Source organism: Lolium perenne, chromosome 5 (assembly GCF_019359855.2).
Source record: "Lolium perenne isolate Kyuss_39 chromosome 5, Kyuss_2.0, whole genome shotgun sequence".
Classification (NCBI taxonomy): Eukaryota; Viridiplantae; Streptophyta; class Magnoliopsida; order Poales; family Poaceae; genus Lolium; species Lolium perenne.
The window spans coordinates 229,343,630-229,359,217 of record NC_067248.2 but is presented as its reverse complement, the minus strand read 5'-3'; positions in this window follow the sequence as shown (position 1 = coordinate 229,359,217).

The following is a 15,588-nucleotide window of genomic DNA, read 5'->3' as shown; positions in this document are numbered from 1 at the left end:
TGTCTCTTTCTCCCGTTCACCCCTCTCTCCCTTGCATTAGATTACCGACTCCAATGAAGCAGAAGCGTAAGGTTGAGGAGATTCCTGATTGCTACCACCAGTCCATGGGGTGGGGCAACCTCCACTACCCACTGGTGGAGAACATAGCCGAGCGGGCGGATATCCTCAGCACTGGTCGCCTCGCTCGAGGCATGATCGGCATGCGGCATGCCATCCGCGGAGCGCATAAGGTTCCGTTCGGTTTACCGAGCCTGCTCCACTGCGACCCCGAGACATGGCCAGACGACCGCGACAATACTGTAAGAGTATTTATTTATTTACTCATCTCGTTTCAGCTTGTGTTTTTTCAGTCAACTTTTCTTATTGCCAAACATCATGCATGAATTTAGACTCAACATCATCACCTGATTTGGGAGTACTGTAAGGTTTGCTGCCTTCACTATGCACATGTACTCTTCGGAATTGCTTTATTTATCCATTACATCTGTGCTTCTGTTCTGCACAATCCGCTCTTCATTCTGTCGAATACCTTGCATGCATAGACAATTTTGAAACAAATCCTATTTGCAGGGCATTCACGCGTTGCTGATGCCATTAGACAAGCCGACAGTTCCAACATTTATCCATACCAAGGAGGAACTGGATGGACATGGACCCATGCACTGGGTGGGTTGTAACGGCGACTGGGTGGCATTTGTCCAGCAGGACGGGCACTTGACGATCCGCAACATATACATATCAGATACTATTATACCTCTTCCATCTCTGCAAGATGCAGGAATTTCTTTGGGCCCTACTAGTGAATGGTGGTATGGCAGCCCACCATTCCTGTTCAAATACAAAATAGATAAAAGTTTGGAACTGCTCAAAGTACGGATCATCAAGAGGCCGTACAAAGATGATCTAGCAGGGCCATGGCATTACGAGGTAATCGTTGTATTTGACGAATTGATCGCTATCCTACAAGCGCCCCTAGAAAAGGAGTGGAATATCCTGAGAAACCCTGAATTCTTTGATAGAAACAGCTATGTCGATGCCATGGGCATTCCTGGATATGGTACAAGTTCACACCTACATCGTGTATACGCAGTTACATATCCGTATGGAGATGTTCTGGTTTGGGAACAATATACCTGTGGTGAGTCTTTGTTTTATGCCTTAACTAGTAAATGGCATGCTGCACATGTTGGACCAATTACGATTCGCAATACTGATGTATAAAAGTTGCGTTCTAAATGTTGTTCAAACTTTCAATACAACTAATAATTTGGTTATACCATCAAAATAAGTGTGAGCATACAGTTTATAAATATGAACAAAAATTTGGAACCTTTCTTAATCACTATCAAGTGGGACGTGTGATATCGGTGTGAGACTGCTCTGATTTTTCTTCACAATGGAAACATGACGGTTCTAGAAACAGTGGATACTGGTGTGGTATTTTTTTCACGCGAATACCTCTAATCGCAACCGTTAGATTTTGGACACCAACAGTTGGAATTGCTGCTACATGTCTTGTTAAAAACTGGTGCCTTATAGTAGTAGAAAATAGAAGATAGAAGAGAAGAGATAATTTTCAGTGTAGTTCCTACTTGCTGCATTGTGGTTGATCTTTGTGCATTGCAGGGACACATGCAGCCCCGCGTCTCATTGACGCCCCTGTCATTGAAGATGAAGAAGCAGAAGTGGCTGCAATTTTCGCTCAAATCGAGGGAGATGCTGTCATGGAAGATGATGAAGCAAATGTGGCTCAAGGCGATGGAGGTGCCGATGAAGATAATGATGCTGATGAAGAAGAATTAGAAGAAGACTAATTCGATGATGAAGAATTAGATGATGAAGAATTAGATGATGATGGTGATAATCATAATTATGAAGATGAAGATGTATTTCTTGGATTTTCTGACCAGCGCACTTGGTTCCTGGCACCAATGAGAGCAGAGTCCATTACTGATGAATCTGATCTCGCGTGGATTCAGGTTAAAGGTTATCGGCCCATCCTCGGTCCTTCAATATTACATATGGGTAACAAGCTGAGGTCTTATCCTTTGGTACGGTGCTACGTTTTCTTGAGATCTGCCCATACCTTGGACCCTGTAGAAGAGGCAAGGTGGGAAAGACTGAACAATTTGAAGGGGCGTTCTTTATTTCTTGGACTCAATCACCCAATTTTCATGCTACCCCCGCCAATCGACGCAGAGGCTGCAGAACCAGATTTCCAATTGTTCAAACCTGACTGTGTCTTTGCTACCCACAATCGCGCCCGTGATACATGGATACGTCCAAGGCCAAATTGGTGCAGAATGCACGTCAATGGAGGTCCTGCCATAGGCTCAAGATTGCAGTACAAAAAAGAGAAGATTGAACATAGAGCCGAAGCACCCATGTGGTTCGTCCCAACACTTCCACCTGTTTTTCCTTGAGAAATAAGAGACAGATGGTGACCTTATTTTATAGAGAAAACATAGTGTTCGTGAACTTAACCTCATGAACATTCGCTGTTCGGTTTTTGCTGAAATCAAAATTTTGCAGAGATGAAGATCTTTGTTTGAATCCCATGCTGAACATATTTTTCACAAATTAGCTACCCGTATTGTGATGAATACATGCTGGTTTGTTGTTTGGTGCAGTAGCAGACATGAAGATCTTTGTCCTGAATACCACAATGGACATCTTTTTTTCTTCAAAAATTAGCTAAGCTCACGCTATTAGGCGCAAATGCCTATTAAGAGATTTGGTGCTCTTGGGCACCAGTGCTCCTGCTATTTTAGAAAAAATAAAAAATATATTTATTTGTTCAAAAAATTAGAAAAAAAAATCATGGAGTAGCTAATGAATTGTCCCATAAACGTGCAAAATTTCAGTTTCAAATACAAAAAATTTTGGGCTACACAAAAGTAACAAACGCGTGGATCTGGGTATGCATATTTCAAATCTCCAAATTTCAACAGATTTTGTCTTTTTTGTGTAGTCTACAATATAAAGAATGTCATATTAAAATTTTACACGCTTGTAGGTTACTTTATTTATTATGTCTACATTCATTTTCAGATTTTTTTGAAACAAATATGTATGATATTTGATTTTTTTTAAACAGCAGAGCACTGGTGCCCATTAGCCAAAGACACTTTTCGCAAATGCCTTCAATAAAGGAACGGATGGTGACCTTATTTTATAGAGAAACCATAGTGTTTGTGAACTTAAAGTCATGAACACACGCTGTTCGGTTTTTGGTGAAATCAAAATTTAGCAGAGATGAAGATCTTTGTTTGAATCCCGTGATGAACACATTTTTCCTAAATTAGCTACCAGTATTGTGATGAATACATGCCGGTCTGTTTTTCGGTGGAGTAGCGGACATGCGGGGATCGAAAGAAACGGCAAAGTAGCCGTAAATCAGGGGTCAAATATAAATTCGAGAAAGGAAACGTTTATTCAATAGTCGGTGACATGTGGGACGTATCTTGCAGCCGCGGCCTCAACATTTATCATTCAGAGAGGATGACATGTGGGACCCACGAACCAGCATCGTTCTCGACGTTTCTCAAAGGGGGCAGGAGATCGAAAGAAAAAGGCAAGTAGCTCGAAATCAGGTGTCCAAAAAATCCAAGAAAGGAAAGGTTTATCGCACAAAGAGGCTGACATATTGTACCCAGTTTGCAGCAGCGTCATCAACGTTTCAAAGGCGGTGGAGTTCGAAAGAAAAAGGCAAATAGCCAGAAATTAGGGGTCAAAAATAAATCCAGCAAATGAAACTTTTATCGTACAAAGAGGCTGATATGTGGGACCCAGCCAGCAGCGTCCTCAACGATTCTAAGGTCGCAGGACATGGAAAAAATGCAAATAGCACTAAATAATGGGGCAAAAAAAAATTCAACAATATAAACTCTTATTGTTCATAGAGGTGACATGTTGGACCCATGAGCCAGCAGGGCCCTCAACGTTTCAAAGGCGTCACGGGATCAAAAGAAAAGAACCAAGTAGTCATTAATTAGGTGTCAAAAATAAATCCAAGAAAGTAAATGTTTTACTTTTCATAGAGGCTGTCATATGGGACCCATGAGCCAGCAGCGTCCTCAACGTTTCTAAGGCGGCTGGGGATCGAAAAAAAAGCGAAGTAGCCATTAATTAGGGGTCAACAATAAATCCAAGAAAAGAAATGTTTATTGTTCTTAGAGGCTGACATGTGGGAGCTATGCGCCAGCAGCGTCCTCATCGTTTCAAAGGCGGTCGGGGATCCAAAGAAAAAGGCAAATAGCCAGAAATCAGGGGTAAAAAAAAATCCAAGAAAAGAAATATTATTGTTCATAGAGGCTGGCATGTGGGACCCATGAGCCAGCAGCGTCCACAATTTCAAAGGCGGCACAGGATCGAAAGAAAAAGGCAAGTGACCAAAAATCAGGGAGTAAAAAATCCAAGAAAAAAACTTTATTGTACATAGAGGATGACATGCCGGTCCCATGAGCCAACAACTTACTCGTCGTTTCAGAGGGCCGAGGCGGCATGAGATCGAAAGAAAAAGGAAAGTGACCAAATATCAGGAGCAAAAAATAATCCATGAAAAGAAACTTTCATTGTACATAGAGGATGACATAGGGTCCCATGTTGTAGCAGCGGTCTGAACGTTTCAAAGACGGCATGAGATCGAAAGAAAAAGGCAAGTGACCAAATATCAGGAGCCAAAAATAATCCAAGAAAAGAAACTTTTATTGTACCTTTGAGAGTCGGCATGAGATTGAAAGAAAAAGGCAAGTGACCAAATATCAGGAGCCAAAAACCTAGAAAAGAAACTTTTATTGTACATAGAGTATGACATGCAGGTCCCATGACGCTGCAGCATCCTCAACGTTTCCAAGGCGGCAGGGGATCAAATGAAAAGGAAATAGCCAAAAAGCAGAGGGTGAAAAAAATCGAAGAAAAGAAACTTTTATTGTTCATAGTGGATGACATGTGGGACCCATGAGGCAGCAGCATCCTCAATGTTTCCAAGCAGCAGGGGATCGAAAGAAAAAGGAAATAGCCAAAAATCAGAGCGTGAAAAATAATCCAAGAAAAAAACTTTTATTTTACATAGAGGATGACATGTGGGTCCCATTTTGCAGCAGCGGTCTCAACGTTTCAAATGCGGCTTGAGATCAAAAGAAAACGAAAGTAGCCCGAAATTAGGGGGAATAAAACTCCAAGAAAAGAAAGTTTTTTGTACATAGAGGATGACATACGGGTCCCAAGGCGACAGGGGAACAAAAGAAAAAGGAAATAGCCAAAAATCAGAGGGGTGAAAAAAAAATCCAAGAAAAAAGAAACTTTTAGAGTTCATAGTTCATAGAGGATGACATGCGGGTCCCATGAGGCAGCAGCATCCTCAACGTTTCCAAGGCGGCACACAGGACCAAAAGAAAAAGGATGTAACCCTGCTGGGCCTTTTGATCAAAAAATAATCCAAGATAAGGAAGATATAAATTGGGGCTGCCTGGCCATCTGGGCCTTCTAACATGCTGGACGTCTTTTGACTCGTACAATTTCAGCCCACTCCAAAACAAGAAAGTCCTATGCTTCGCAAAAACAAAACAAAAACAAGGAGATTCATATTAGTTCGTTTATGTAAAAATAAAGATTTAATTTATCCGTTTGCAATAGCTCAGAGCGAAATACACTTTTTATTGTCTGCAAAATAATCAAGATATCACATGTTTCTTGTACGGGGAGGCTGACATCAGGACCCATGAGCCAGCAGCATCGTCAAAGTTTTAAAGGCGGCAGGGGATCGAAAGAAAAAATAAATCAAAAATCAGTTGGTAAAAAAATCGAAGAAAAGAAACATTTATCATTCTGAGAGGATGACATGCGGGACCCATGTGGCAGCAGCATCCTCAACGTTTCCAAGGCAGCACGGGATCCAAAAAAGGCAAAATAGCCAGAAATTAGGGGTCAAAATAACTCCAAGAAAAGAAAGGTTTATCGTCCATAGAGGCTGACATGTGGGACCCATTAGCGAGCAGATTCTTCAACGTTCAAAGGCGGCAGGGGATCAAAAGAAAAAGGAAGTAGCCAGAAATTAGGTGTAAAAAATAACTCCAACAATGGAAACTTTTATTGTTCATAGAGGATGACATGCGGGACCCATGAGCCAGCAGCTTCCTCAACGTTTCAAAGGCGGCATGGGATCGAAAGAAAAAGGCAAGTGACCAAATATCAGAGCCAAAAAATCCAAAAAAAGAAAGTTTTATAGTACATAGAGGATGACATGCGGGTCCCATTTTGCGGCACGTATCACCGTTTGAGAGGCGGCAGGGGATCGAAAGAAAAAGGCAAGTGACCAAATATGAGGTGCCAAAAATAATCAAAGAAAAGAAAGTTTTCAACGTTTCAAAGGCGGCAGGGGATCAAAAGAAAAAGGAAGTAGCCAGAAATTAGGGGTCAAAAATAACTCCAAGAAAGGAAACTTTTATTGTTCATAGAGGATGACATGCGGGACCCAAGCGCCAGCAGCTTCCTCAACGTTTCAAAGGCGGCATGAGATCGAAAGAAAAAGGCAGGTGACCAAATATCAGGACCCGAAAATAATCCAAGAAAAGAAATTTACTGTACATAGAGGATGACATGTGGGACCCATTTTGCACAGGACCAAAAGAAAAATGAAGTAGCCAGAAATCAGGGGGTGAAAAAATCCAAGAAAAGAAAGATTTCAATTGGGCTGCATCTGGACATCTGGGCCTTCGAACTATCCTGCTGGGCCTTTTGACTCGTACAATTTCAGCCCACTCCAAAACAGGAAAGTTCGGTTTTTTCTCAAAAAAAAACAGGAAAGTCCTATGCTTCGCAAAAACAAAAAACAAGGACACTCAACATATAAGTTTGTTTATGTAAAAATGAAGATTTAATTTATCCGTTTGCAATAGCTCAGAGCGAAATACACTGTTTATTGTCTGGAAAATAATCAAGATATCACATGTTTCTTGTACGGGGAGGCTGACATCGGGGACCCATGAGCCAGCAGCGTCGTCAACGTTTCAAAGGCGGCAGGCGATCGAAAATAAAATAAAAAAATAAAAATCAGTTGGTAAAAAAATCCAAGAAAATAAAACATTTATCGTTCTGAGAGGATGACATGCGGGACCCATGAAGCAGCAGCATCATAACGTTTCCAAGGCGGCAGGGGATCAAAAGAAAAAAAAGGAAATAGCCAGAAATTAATTAGGGGTAAAAATAAATCCACCAAAGGAAACTTTTATTGTTCATAGAGGATGACATGTGGGACCGACCTGCCAACAGCGTCCTCATCGTTTCAAAGGGGGCAGGGGATCAAAAGAAAAAGGCAAATAGCCAGAAATTAGGGGTAAAAAATAACTCCAAGAAAGGAAACTTTTATTGTTCGTAGAGGATGACATGGGGGACCCATGAGCCAGCAGCTTACTCAACGTTTCAAAGGCGGCATGAGATCGAAAGAAAAAAAGGCAAGTGACCAAATATGAGGTGCCAAAAATAATCCAAGATTTATTGTACATAGAGAATGACATGCGGGTCCCATTTTGCAGCAGCGGTCTCAATGTTTGAAATGCGGCTTGAGATCAAAAGAAAAAGAAAGTAGCTAGAAATTAGGGGGTCAAAAAAAAATCCAAGAAAAGAAAGTTGATGGACATAGAGGTTGACATGCGGGTCCCATGTGCCAGCAGCTTACTCAACGTTTCAAAGGGGCCAGGGGATCAAAAGTAAAAGGCAAATAGCCAAAAATCAGAGGGTGAAAAAAAAATCCAAGAAAACAAACTTTTATAGCACATAGAGGATGACATGCGGGTCCCATGAGCCAGCAGGTTCCTCAAAGTTTCAAACGTGGCATGAGATCGAAAGAAAAAACGCAAGTGACCAAATATCAGGAGCCAAAAATAATCCAAGAAAAGAAAGTTTTATAGTACATAGAGGATGACATGCGGGTCCCATTTAGCACCAGGTTCCTCAACGTTTCAAACGTGGCATGAGATCGAAAGAAAAAGGCAAGTGACCAAATATCAGGAGCCAAAAATAATTCAAGAAAAGAAACTTGATTGTACATAGAGGATGACATGCGGGTCCCAATTAGCAGCAGCGGTATCACCGTTTGAGAGGCTGCACGGGATCGAAAGAAAAAGGCAAGTGACCAAATATCAGGAGCCAAAAATAATCCAAGAAAAGAAATTTTATTGTACGTAGAGGATGACATGCGGGTCCCATTTTGCAGCAGTGGTCTCAACGTTTCCAAGGCGGCACAGAACCAAAAGAAAAATGAAGTAGCCAGAAATCAGGGGGTGAAAAAAATCCAAGAAGAAAGATTTCAATTGGGCTGCATCTGGACATCTGGGCTTTCGAACTATCCTGCTTGGCCTTTTGACTCGTACAATTTCAGCCCACTCCAAAACAGGAAAGTTCAGAATTTTCTAAAAAAACAGGAAAGTCCTATGCTTCGCAAAGACAAAAAAACAAGGAGATTCAACATATAAGTTTGTTTATGTAAAAATAAATATTTAATTATCCGTTTGAAATAGTTCAGAGCGCAATACATTGTTTATTGTCTGCAAAATAATCAAGATATCATATGTTTCTTGTACGGGGAGGCTGACATCGGGGACCCATGAGCCAACAGCGTCGTCAACGTTTTAAAGGCGGCAGGGGATGGAAAGAAAAAATAAACCAAAAATCTGTTGGTAAAAAATCCAAGAAAAGAAACATTTTCGTTCTGAGAGGATGACATGCGGGACCCATGAGGCAGCAGCATCCTCAGCGTTTATTGGTCATAGAGGTTGACATGTGGGACCCGTGAGCCAGCGGCGTCCTCAACGTTTTAAAGGCTGCAGGTGATTGAAAGAAAAAATAAGCCAAAAATCATTTGGTCAACAAAATCCAAGAAAATAAACATTTACCGTTCTGAGAGGATGACATGCGGGACCCATGAGGCAGCAGCATCCTCAACGATTCCAAGGCGGCAGGGGAAATATCCAGAAATTAATTAGGGGTTCAAAATAAATCCATCAAAGGAAACATTTATTGTTCAAAGAGGATGACATGTGGGACCGATCTGTCAACAGCGTCCTCATCGTTTCAGAGGGGGCAGGAGATCAAAAGAAAAAGGCAAATAGCCAGAAATTAGGGGTAAAAAATAACTCCAAGAAAGGAAACTTTTATTGTTCGTAGAGGATGACATGCGGGACCCATGAGCCAGCAGCTTACTCAACGTTTCAAAGGCGGCATGAGATCGAAAGAAAAAGGCAAGTGACAAAATATCAGGAGCAAAAGATAATCCAAGAAAAGAAACTTTATTGTACATAGAGGATGACATGTGGGTCCCATTTTGCAGCAGCGGTCTCAATGTTTGTAATGCGGCTTGAGATCAAAAGAAAAAGAAAGTAGCTAGTAATTAGGGGGTGAAAAAAAACTCCAAGAAAAGAAAGTTGATTGCTCATAGAGGATGACATGCGGGTCCCATTTAGCTGCAGCTGTCTCACTGTTTGAGAGGCGGCAGGGGATCGAAAGAAAAAGGCAAGTGAACGAATATGAGGTGCCAAAAATAATCCAAGAAAAGAAAGTTTTATAGTACATAGAGGATGACATGCGGGTCCCATTTAGCAGCAGCGGTATCACCGTTTGAGAGGCGGCAGGGGATCAAAAGAAAAAAGAAATTGCCAAAAATCAGAGGGTGAAAAAAAACCAAGAAAATGAACTTTTATAGTACATAGAGGATGACATGCGGGTCCCATGAGCCTGCAGGTTCCTCAACGTTTCAAACGTGGCATGAGATCGAAAGAAAAAGGCAAGTGCCCAAATATGAGGTGCCAAAAAAAACTCCAAGAAAAGAAAGTTGATTGCTCATAGAGGATGACATGCGGGTCCCATTTAGCAGCAGCGGTCTCACTGTTTGAGAGGCGGCGGGGATCGAAAGAAAAGGCAAGTGACCAAATATCAGGAGCCAAAAATAATTCAAGAAAAGAAAGTTTTATAGTCCATAGAGGATGACATGCGGGTCCCATTTAGCAGATGCGGTATCACCGTTTGAGAGGCGGCGGGGATCGAAAGAAAAGGCAAGTGACCAAATATGAGGTGCCAAAAAAAATCCAAGAAAAGAAAGTTTTATAGTACATAGAGGATGACATGCGGGTCCCATTTAGCAGCAGCGGTATCACCGTTTGAGAGGCGGCAGGGGATCGAAAGAAAAAGGCAAGTGACCAAATATGAGGTGCCAAAAAAATCCAAGAAAAGAAAGTTTTATAGTACATAGAGGATGACATGCGGGTCCCATTTAGCAGCAGCGGTATCACCGTTTGAGAGGCGGCAGGGGATCGAAAAAAAGGCAAGTGACCAAATATGAGGTGCCAAAAAAAACTCCAAGAAAAGAAAGTTGATTGCACATAGAGGATGACATGCGGGTCCCATTTAGCAGCAGCGGTCTCAACGTTTCCAAGGCGGCAAGGGATCAAAAGAAAAAGGAAGTAGCCAGAAATCAGGGGGTCAAAAAAAATCCAAGAATAGAAAGAATTTTGGTTCATAGAGGATGACATGCGGGACCCATGATCCTGCATCGTAAACGGCTCGATCGGAGAACGTTGAACGAGATGGCGCGATCGAGAAAAAAAACAATGCCAGAGAGGCTGCCATCTGGGCCCTACATCCCTCGGCGGTGCGGATTTGCGTTGACTCGGCCGGCGAACCCGAGATTTCGAGATGCACCACGTCCCGGGCCACCATACGCGACGTTTTGGCCGCTTTCGTCGGGCTAGGTGGCCTCAAAAACGAGAAAAAAAAAGTTTTGACATGCACCACGGAGGGACCCAAAATCGTCGGCCATGGTACACCAGCAACCACGGCGCGACTTCAACTTCGTTGGCCATGGCAACTTTTCTTGTAGTGATTCCTGTTGGTATATGTGAGGATGTTCCTGTTCAAGTTACTACTAACTGCTTGATATTAACTGATTTTGTTGTGTTGGAAATGCCTCAAGATGATAATATGTCTATTATTCTTGGGAGACCTTTTCTTAACACCGTAGGGGCTGTTATTGATTGCAATAAAGGAAAGGTTACTTTCAATGTTGATGATAAGGAGCATACTGTCTATTTCCCCAAGAAGATTGATAAAGTATGTGGAGTCAATACTATTTCTAATGTGAGAACTATTAAGGTTGGAACTATTGATTGTCCTATATATGAGCCTAAAGAAGGTTATCAAAATCTTATGATTGGATCCATATCAATACAATTCAAGGTAACATGATTGATTTGAGGTTTATTTCTTCTTATGTTATGTAAAATTTACTCGGTGGCAAGACTTGATCAACCTTGTTAACGAATACTTTTTATATGCATAGAGGAGGCAAACAACATCTCTTTCTCACTCCACTTGTCTTATTTGCTGTAGCACTTTTGATTTGCAAAGTTCCTTAGTTAATTAGAGTTTTCAAAATATTTCCTGGCCAGTAATAATAAACTTAATACCCAGAAATGTGCATTTTTCAAAGTTTTAAAAAATTCACAAAAATTATACCGTTAGTCCTATTTTTCGAAGAGGCACCTGGGAGCACCAGAGGATGACCTGTGGGGCACCCCAGGGTGCCACACCACCTGCTGGCGCGGCCAAGGAGGGGGGCGCGCCACCCTGTGGTGTGGGCCCCTCCTTGCCCCACTACTTCATCTTTTCCTCCCAGACTCTTCTCTCTCCCAAAAAATCTTGAACCAGCTTTCCCTCACTCGCGTTTTTGCTCAAGAGCTCAGGATTTCTCGATCTCTTTGCTCAGCCCAGATTTCTGTCTGAAATTTGGCACATTTGCTCTCCGAAAATGGAGTGGAATAGATATCAACTTAACCAACAAGAATTGGAGGTCCAACAAGTCATGAGAGTGAACCGTGAAGAGGGAGTATACCCCTCTTACTACCCGTGCGCGGATTTCATGAGAAGCGCGGGAATATTGGAAGATGTTCAGAGTCTAATTTCTCGTGCAGGGCTGAGTGATTTTGTTGAAGGAGAGCCAAGCCAATATGCGAAATTAACTATGTCTGTTGTGCAGGACTTTAAGTTCAATTGGTCGCGATCTAACCCCATGGTTCAATATAAGATTTATAATAAAACTGTCAACTTGCCATTTAGTGATTTTTGTGCAGCAATTAGAGTACCGCAATGGGGGTCATGCGAGAAGATAAGGGGATCGCCGCAAGAACTCTTAAGCCTCTTCAAGATGATTTGCTATGGAAGGAGTTTCTCAGAGGATAGTGGTAAAATCACTAGCATTCAGCTCCCAGCTATCCGCTACTTTGCCTATTTCATTACTAAATGCGTTCTTGCTAGAAGGATTGGTGGTAAACTATCTATCCCGGATTTAGCTTTTCTAGCTGCGGCACTGCAAGGTAGTAGGACTTATAATTTGGGAGCATTGATAGCTTATAGACTTGCTACTAACCGTGAGAAAGGTGGAATTTGTGGAGGTCTCATCGCCTCTCGTTTACTAGCCTTGCATAATGTAGAACCTCATCATCTTGACATTCCACTTTCCATAGAAAAACTTGACATAGTCTCTATGATTAGACATGAATTTGTTTCTGACTCCTCCAACTTGGGTAACCTGTTTTACAAGATGACATTTTATAAGAAAGTCTGGAGAATAACTAAGAAAACTGAGAAACTAGTAAGATTGCCTGCGCCTGTTCTGTTTAACCTTGATTCCAGGGAAGATTGGTCGGTCACAGAAGGTGCACTGAATGCACACATAGAGGGAGGAGGCCATCATGCAAGGGACAACATGGAGGAGACCGAGGAACACCTCGACTCATCGTCCGATGCAGCAAGTTCCTCGCATCAACATGTTGGGCATGTGGAGCCTCCACGCTTTTCTTCTGCACAGGAACTTTACTATGACTACGCCATGAATTATCCACCGGCGAGGAACAGCGACCCTCGTTGGGGTTGAACTCCACTTAGGCCAAAAGCCTAAGCTTGGGGGGAGGTATACCGGCATCACTCATTCTTTGCATATTATGGTTGCTGGATACTTGTATATACTTGTTTTGTTTGTTTGAGTGGTTTTCTAATGAGAGGAAGATGATATTTGGGGAAGTGCTACCTGAAAACAGATTCTGGACTGTTACCGAAAAAATTCTCAAAAATAGCTAGAACAGTATTTTGCGAAGCCAATTTTTGTGCATGTTCCCCAGGTTGTTATCTAACTTTCATTAGTTGAACACTTTTCGATTTGAGCAGTGGAAGAATTTATTAAAAATCGAGTACTGTACTGCTGTCAAGTTTGACGAATTTCTGCTGCTTTGTGTTTATGTGAGTTTTCTAGTTTGCTATTTCTTGTTTTTGCTTTGTTTCCTTCCCAAAACACAAAAAGACCAAAAATATTTCTGTTGTTTCTCTTCATAATTTGTTTGCTTTGGTTTCTTGCATTTTTTTCGCTTTATTTGCTATTGCTAGTTTGCTACAAGAAAACCCAAAAAGATTTTGCTTTGTTCGCTTGTTTCCTTTTGTTCTTGTTTCCAATTCGAAAATACCAAAAATATTTGCTGATCTTATTTGGTTTGTAAAGTTCATTATGAGTTCAATGGTCTTCGGTGGCTGGAGCATGGTTTTCATTTCATATTATCCAAGCTACACAAGTGAAAGGCAATAATGACGATCTACGACAATTGGATTGTGGTGAGAGGCTGGTATGAACTCTATTTGTTTTCATTTTTGTACATATACTCATCCATGTGAGCATGCTTAGTTGGTTCATGTGAGGTATATGTTATTTGAGAAAGTCTAGTAGTTCATGATCTCTCATGTTTAGCTCCAATTTATTAATATGAGTAGCATGTCATGGATGTTTGCTTGCATTGTTTTATTCATAAGTAGATATGGCATTGTGGTATCCTCCTCTGAATAATTCATTTATATCGACTTGGCACATGCTCACGCATGCATATGACTGAACAAAAGTCAATTAAGCCTCGATAATTTACATTGTTTCAGAGTTCTTGTATCACTTTTATGCCTCCGTTAATTTATTTTGCCGTAAGCATGATTATGACAGTTACTGCTCTCTTGATTTGTCGCTCCCTAGTCTTTTGCTAGCCTTCACTTGTACTGAGCGGGAACGCTGCTCGTGCTTCCAAATACCTGAAAACCAAGTTGTTCCAAAGTGTCCACCATAAATACCTATGCATGGCATTTCAAACCATTCCAAGTAAATTCTCATGCGCTACCTTTAAAACCTTCAAAATGCTTCTCAATTTGTGTTTATATTTCATAGCTCATGAGGAAGTATGTGGTGTTTAGCTTCCAACCTTGTCATTTACTTTTGACGGACTCTCATATGGACTAGTGGCACATCCGCTTATCCAATAATTTTGCAAAAAGAGCTGGCAATGGGATTCCCAGTCCCGAATTAATTAATCTAAATAGACACTCCTCCATGGTATGTGATTGTTGGACGGCACCCGAAGGATTCGGTTAGCCATGGCTTGTGTAAGCAAAGGTTGGGGGAGTGTCATCATAATAAAACTAAAATAAAAAGGCACTCCTTCATGGTATGAGATCGTTGGCAGGCACCCGAGGATTCGGTTAGCCATGGTTTGTGAAAGAAAGGTTGGAAGGAGTGCCACATAAACATGCAGATAATTCATGGGAGCCGCTCTTGGGAGTCCGGTTGGCGAGGTAGTTAGTGTACCCATTACCATTCGTTGACAACAACAAACACCTCTCAAAATAATTTTACTCCTGATTTCAAAAATGAAAAGCTTTAGCGCATGTTAATCCCTGCTTCCCTCAGCGAAGGGTCAATCTTTTACTTTTATGTTGTGTCTCCATTATTTCTTTGAGCACTATCTTGAGAGCACAACTGTCATTCTTAGTATAATATGCTTGTCTCAAAATATGATTGATTGTGGTATAACTTTGATGCTTTTATCTTTGACAATCACTACTTCTAGTCTTTCTATGAACTCCAGAGGTGCCTGGGCATTTATGTTTTGCCGATCAAATACGGGCAAGCGAGATACCACTTTATCATACTCTCTTATGAACATTGCAATCCTGCTTATATACATGATTCATGATGCTTATTATTAATTGTTGGTACCTCTTCATGATTGACATAGCTGTTAGATGATCTTATTTGCATGTATCTCACTATGAACTGCTTAAGTATTAGCCATAGCATGAGAATATATACATCATATGAGCAAATGTGTTCGTGAAAGTTCTTTTATCGCTCAGTTGTTAACTGAATTGCTTGAGGACAAGCAATAAGCTAAGCTTGGGGGGAGTTGATACGTCCAAAACGTATCTACTTTCCCGAACACTTTTGCTATTGTTTTGCCTCTAATTTGTGTATTTTGGATACAACTAACACGGACTAACGCTATTTTCAGCAGAACTGTTCTGGTGTCTCGTTTTTGTGCAGAAATCCAACTTTCGGGAAAATCCTCGGAATTTATGCAGAAGGCCCTATTTTCCCAGAATACTGACGGAGCCAGAAGGACAAGTAAGGTGGAGGCCCGAGGGCCCCACACCATAAGGCGGCGCGGCCTAGGGGGGCCCGCGCGGCCCTATGGTGTGGCCCCCTCGGCCGGCCTCCGACGCCCTCCTTCG